Genomic DNA, 6,100 nt, shown 5'->3' on the forward strand with positions numbered 1-6,100 from the left:
CCATTCCACAAAAACCTATTGAATTTCTGTTCAATAGCCTTAATGACCTTCTTTGGCAAAATAAAGATACTAGTCCAGTAAACTTGCAAACTGTAAAGCACAGAAGATAATAATTGGAGCCTCCCTGCATAGGATAAGTTCTTAGAAAGCCATGAGTCAATGCGCCCAGCAATCCTATCCAACAAAGCCCCACAATCAGCAGCAGAAAGTCTAGTAGAAATGAGAGGTACCCCAAGGTACCTAACAGGAAGATGGCCCTCATTCATTCCCAGCTCTCCTAACAACATATGCTTCACTCTATCTAAAATCCCAGAGCAAAAGAAAGAACTCTTAATAGAATTTGCTTTCAAACCAGAGAGTTCTTCAAATTCAAGTAGAGCAGCTTTTACAATAGTAATAGCATTCAAATTTGCTGCAGAAAAAATAAGAAGATCATCTGCAAAACATAAGTGAGTAAGTTTCAACTTCACACACTTGGGATGAAACTGAAAACCTGATCCAACCCCAGTATGCTCAGCCATAATCCTTGAAAACACCTCCATGGCTAAAACAAACAAGTAAGGAGACAAAGGATCCCCCTGCCTAAGCCCCTTCCTGCCTTCAAATAGCCAACCAACGTGCCATTTAAACAAATGGAAAACCTAGGAGAGGTGATACACTCCTTAATCCAACTTAAAAACTTCAAAGGAAACCCAAAGCAATGAAGACAATGTAACATGAAGTTCCAATTGACAGAGTCATATGCCTTCATAAGATCAATTTTCAAAGTACAACGAGGATCCCCTTTACCCTTGTGATAATTTTTCACAATCTCTTGAGCCAATAAGACATTTTCTGAAATGCTTCTTGAAGGAATGAAAGCTGATTGATTCAGGCTAACCAAATCACTCAACAAAGGGAGCATCCTATTAGAAATGATTTTAGTGATGCACTTATAAATCACATTACAACAAGCTATAGGTCTGAAATCCCCCATAGTAGATGGATTCACCTTCTTAGGTACCAAGGTTAAAATGGTAGCATTTACCTCCTTAAGCAACCTGCCACAAGCAAAAAACCCCTTAATAGCTGCCACCACCCCTTCTCCAACAATAGACCAAGAGGCCTTAAAGAATTCTGTAGAGAACCCATTAGGACCAGGGGCCTTGTTGGCTGGCATGTGGAATAAAGTTTCCTTTATTTCTTCTGCAGTAACCTCCTTCTCCAAAATAGCAGCCTTATCACTAGGAATGGCAGTAGAAATAATCTGTCTAATCCTGGCTGCTTTCTCATCAGTGAATTGCAACTGATCTGACCCTAACAACTTCTTATAAAACTGGATAGCCACCTGCTTGATCTGCTCCACATCCTCCACTCTATTACCCTGCTCATCCCACAAATGAGTGATAGTGTTCTTAGCATTCTGAACCTTAAGAGACCGATGAAAGAAACTGTTATTCTGATCTCCTAGCTGCAGCCACTTATTTCTAGCTTTTTGCTTTAACAAAGACTCCTCAGCTTTTGTAAGAGAAACATAAGCATGGAGACATTCTCTCTCTTTAAGCAAGCAATCAGCTCTCCCAAAATTAGCAATGACATCCTTTTGAGCCATATCTAAGTTCTCACGAGCCTCCATAACTTTCTGTTTTAGATTCCCAAAGCAAGACAAGTTCTGAACTTTGAGAACAGCTTTCACAGATTTGAGCTTAGCATACAGTTTATACATAGAGACCCCATCCACCTGAATATTCCAACCCTCCAAAACCCATTTCAAAAAATCTTGATGCTCCAGCCAAAAATTGAAAAACTTAAAAGGCTTTGGACCAAAACTCTGCATACTACCCACTGAAATAATAGCAGGGGAATGGTCAGAAACTCCCCCTGAGTGAAATTCCACAATGGTTTTTCCAAAATCATTCAACCAAAACTCATTAGCCAATACTCTATCAAGTTTCCTGGCCACAAAACGAGGCTCCTCACTTTTATTAGTCCAAGTATAAAAATAGCCACTGAAATTAATATCCAAGACCTCCAAATCATTCAAACACTGCCCAAACTCAATTTCATAAGAGTTTAACTTGTCAGATCCCCACTTTTCTGCCAAGGTCTTAACAACATTAAAATCACCACAAATCATCCAAGGATTAAGACCTACTCTAGCTTTCAAAGAAACTAAATCAGTCCACAGCAGCTTCCTATTTACACCATTATTATCCCCATATATAAAAGAATGAAACCAACAGAGATTATGATTTAGGGATTTAATTACACAGTTTATACTTTGATCACTCCTATTGAGAACAGTTACTTCAAAATCAGAGTGCTTCCAACAAATCCAAATCCTTCCCAAAAAATGCTGATCATAGTTATACACATAATCCCAATCAGGAACAATGCATGATCTAACTTTATCAGCTTTAGGAAACTTAACCCTAGTTTCAATCAAACACATAAGGCTAATCTTATGAACCCTAATCAATCTCCTCACCTCTAGCTGTTTTGAGGGATGATTTAAACCCCTCACATTTCATACAAGGAAATTCATGCAGTAGGAGAAAACCCCCTCATTAACACCTCCTCCTCTTCTCCCATTTTGCCTTTCCCCTTGTCAACCAAGAGATTGGCACTCTCCTCATTTAAGGCATATTCAATCACTTTTTGCAGAGTATTAGAAACAGCTCCTGCATCTTTCACCTCATCAGCATCACCTCTGCCATCAGCTCTTGCTAGCAAGTGAAAAGAATTAGTCCAATGAAGATTATCCCTAGCAGAAGGCTTAGAGATAGGAGTTCTTTTAGCAGATCTAACTTCAGTCCACTGGTCTTTAGCAGCAACCCTAGGAGCTGACACAATCTGCATCCCAAAGGTTTTACCAGACCCAACACCAACCTTCTTATGCAATTCTTGCTGGATAGGTTTAGTCCTTTTAGGAATCCAAACTTGTTTCTCCACTTTGGTACAAGCATGTGCTAAATGACCAAAAGATTTACACTTCTTACATTTAACAGGCAACCATGGGTACTCAATTCCTACTACAACCCTCCCCCCATCAGCACCTACAACTTCAACCTCTCTTGGAAAATCAGAATCAATATCCACTTCAACCAATACCCTAGCAAAACCAAGCCTAAGCTGATCTTCAGTAACAGAATCTGCACAAAGAGGCTTACCAACTCCACTAGCTACATAACGCAAGCATGTAGAGTTCCAAAATTCAATTGGGAGATTATGCAGCTTAATCCAAACAGGTACAGTGGATAAAGATATTTTAAGTAACTGCATACCTGGAGTCCATTTACGTAGGATCAAAGGTTTGTTTGCTATATGCCATAGCTTAGCTTCCATGACCTCATCCCTGGTCCTTTCATCAGCAAATCTAAACAAATAGAGACCATTCTCCAGCAAGAAAACCTCCACTTTCCCATATTGAGCCCACATACTATCCACTGTACGCTTAACAATATAGAAAGGGAGGGGTTTATCTAAAAACTGACCTACCAGTGATGAGACCACTTCAGTATACCTGCCTCAATCGCTTCCTTAGGAGGTTTGACAACAACTTTCCCCTCCTCTCGAGTAGGTGCAAAAAACTGCAAAGCACCTAGAGACTTCTCTGTTCTGAACAATTGTCTCCAATCATGAGTTACATTCTTATTGTTCTTAGCTTCAGAACCTCCAGCTTCACTCAGATCCACCTCCTTTTCCTTAACAGGAACAACCTCTACACCATTTCCAACCAATTCAACAACAGAGTCTCCTTCGACAACCGAAGTACCCTCAATTGGTAATCTCAAATCATCCAATTCTGGAATTGCATCTGCACACTCCAAAACCTTACAATTATCCTCCTCCTCACTCAACTCAATGTCACAATCTCCAGATCGCGAAGCATCTTCCATGGCCACCTTCTCTTCCTGCAAATTCACTTTGGTATTCTTTTTCCCGCCACGACCTCTATTGGCTCTTCTAGCCATCATTCACCAATTGATCTCCACCTCCTCTGTATTGCAATCTCCAGTGTATTTCCGGCACACCTCCACCAGAAACACAGTCGTCGGAATAGTCACGCGCCCTCACGCGCGGAAACAATCAAGCGTGTAGCCTCAGTCGCAGAAAACCAACCAGATTTCAAAAACCTCTAGGAAACCTATGCCACGTCAGCAAGGCCCAAAAAACTCCCTGCTCTACTCTCCATATGGACATCTATCTCCTCATAAGCTCATCAAACTTTGCACTCGATGGCCATTTTTCTGTATCAAATTTCTCTTTTTGCAGTACACCTTGAGGGTTGTTCTATTTACACCTCTTTGTCATCACCATTGGGAATGTTTTGAGTCCCATTTGAACAGGTTGGTCTTATACAAATTTAAAGACCATTTTCATAGAACCACAATGGTGAGTATGGTGAATGTCTACAAGGTATTTATAGTAAGGTCCCTCAGTCAGGCCTCAACTCTTGGGATATTCCCATTCTCACTCTGTTAGAAATATTCTAGTAACATTTCTGTTTCATACTTGGATTAAATTAGATTTAACACCAAGAATAATGGACTTCAATTTTAACTTATCAAAAACAGTAATAATAATAATGGACTTCGATTTTTAGCCTTTCTAGGGTAGGGTTGTTGGATTGTTGGAGACGTCAGTTGGGAAGTCGTTCTGTTTTAGATGCTTGGAGAATGTTCCCTTTGTGCTTAATGTGATGTATATAGAGAGAGCGGATTGCGATGTGTTTTGAAGATCCTGAGGTTTCAGTGGAAAAGCTAAAGAATATCTTGGTCAAATCCTTGATACATGGATAGGGGCGTATAATAATATCTCACAATTTTCTAACTTTTCTGATTTTGTGGATTTTTGTTCTTTCTCATTAAAGGGGTTTTCTCTTGTATTGCACTATAGCATGGGCCCAGGAATAGCTACCCAAACTGTTAAAAACTCCAAATTGACGTCTTTTTAAATCAGTAACTTGCACACTAGGAAAAACATGGAAACATGCTGAGAACACTTTTCACTGCATACAACGGTTACTACCCACTCAATGAGAGTCTTGCATATGATCCTCAGCTGACGCAAATGCTATATTTCTGTGTTTCATTTCCAAATCCTGTCCTTCCTTTGCACCATTGGAAATCCTATATTTCTTCATATTTTCGAGACCTCTAACACCAAAACCCTAGCCCTAACTATCCCAAAATCCTACAAACCTCTGCCTCCTAATAATCCCTAGGCAGTCTAAAGGTCTCTCTTTGCTGATATGTCATAAACATGTTCTTTTCTTTTTTTGAATAATCTTAAAACTTCTTGGGAGCTTTTGGCATAGTGGTAGCAAGCTGTCCCCCTAGAAAAGGAATGCATAATATCATCCAAAGCCTTGAGTACTCTCCTGCTAGTTCTTATTTGAGATAACAACAATGGAGAATATGGAATTTGATATGATGAATATTACAATTGCTACCTAAAATTTTTATGTAGGCCACTCGGAGAGGAAAATGAATTGTGCTTCTGCTTTAGAGAGAGAGAGAGAGAGAGAGAGAGAGAGATGTTTAGAACTGTTTTCTTTGATGTTCATCATTAATCTATGTGTAGAAGTGTTCTAATGATGCATTTACCCTCATTTGGCAGGCTGAAGGCTAGCTTTATTTGAAGCTCAGATCCATATTACATACAGGAAAGGAGGACTAAATAAAGCTTTGCTAGCTTCTGGTATAACTCGTTTGTTAGGTTTCCTATCATAAGTTGAAGAATGTTTCTTATGAAAATAGCACAATGTGCCCAAGGTGATCTAGAAATCTTGACATGTCTTTCTTCCTTGGAAAGAGTTAAAAGGAAAAAGTTAATATCTTTGTTGTTTTGACATTAATAGCTTCCATGGACTGATGAACTGCAATTACATCTTTGTGTTTTTTTTTTTTGGGATAAGTTACTTCTTAGTGTATTAGAAGGATCAGAACAATTATAGTGAATCCATAGAATTGGATGCTGCATTCTTGGCTAGAGAATCTGAAAGTTGGGTTCCTGGTGGCAAAATTCTAGCCTTATGTATGCAGAAAAGGCGACCAGATGCGGTCCTGGAAGATTATCACTTTTGGCGAACTGTGCCAATTAATTTTCTACCACCATT

The 6,100-nt window shown here is 39.4% G+C and overlaps 1 long non-coding RNA gene across 1 annotated transcript in view; it reads left to right on the forward strand.

The window, feature by feature from the left end:
* Nucleotides 1–5,627, forward strand: part of LOC132186953 (uncharacterized) — a 6,515-nt gene extending 888 nt beyond the window's left edge. Inside the window, exon 3 of the long non-coding RNA XR_009440779.1 lies at nt 5,602–5,627. This is a non-coding gene — a long non-coding RNA (uncharacterized LOC132186953). The remainder of the gene's footprint in view (nt 1–5,601) is intronic.
* Nucleotides 5,628–6,100: the final 473 nt, after the last annotated feature.

The sequence above is a fragment of the Corylus avellana genome, chromosome ca1 (assembly GCF_901000735.1).
Source record: "Corylus avellana chromosome ca1, CavTom2PMs-1.0".
Classification (NCBI taxonomy): domain Eukaryota; kingdom Viridiplantae; phylum Streptophyta; class Magnoliopsida; order Fagales; family Betulaceae; genus Corylus; species Corylus avellana.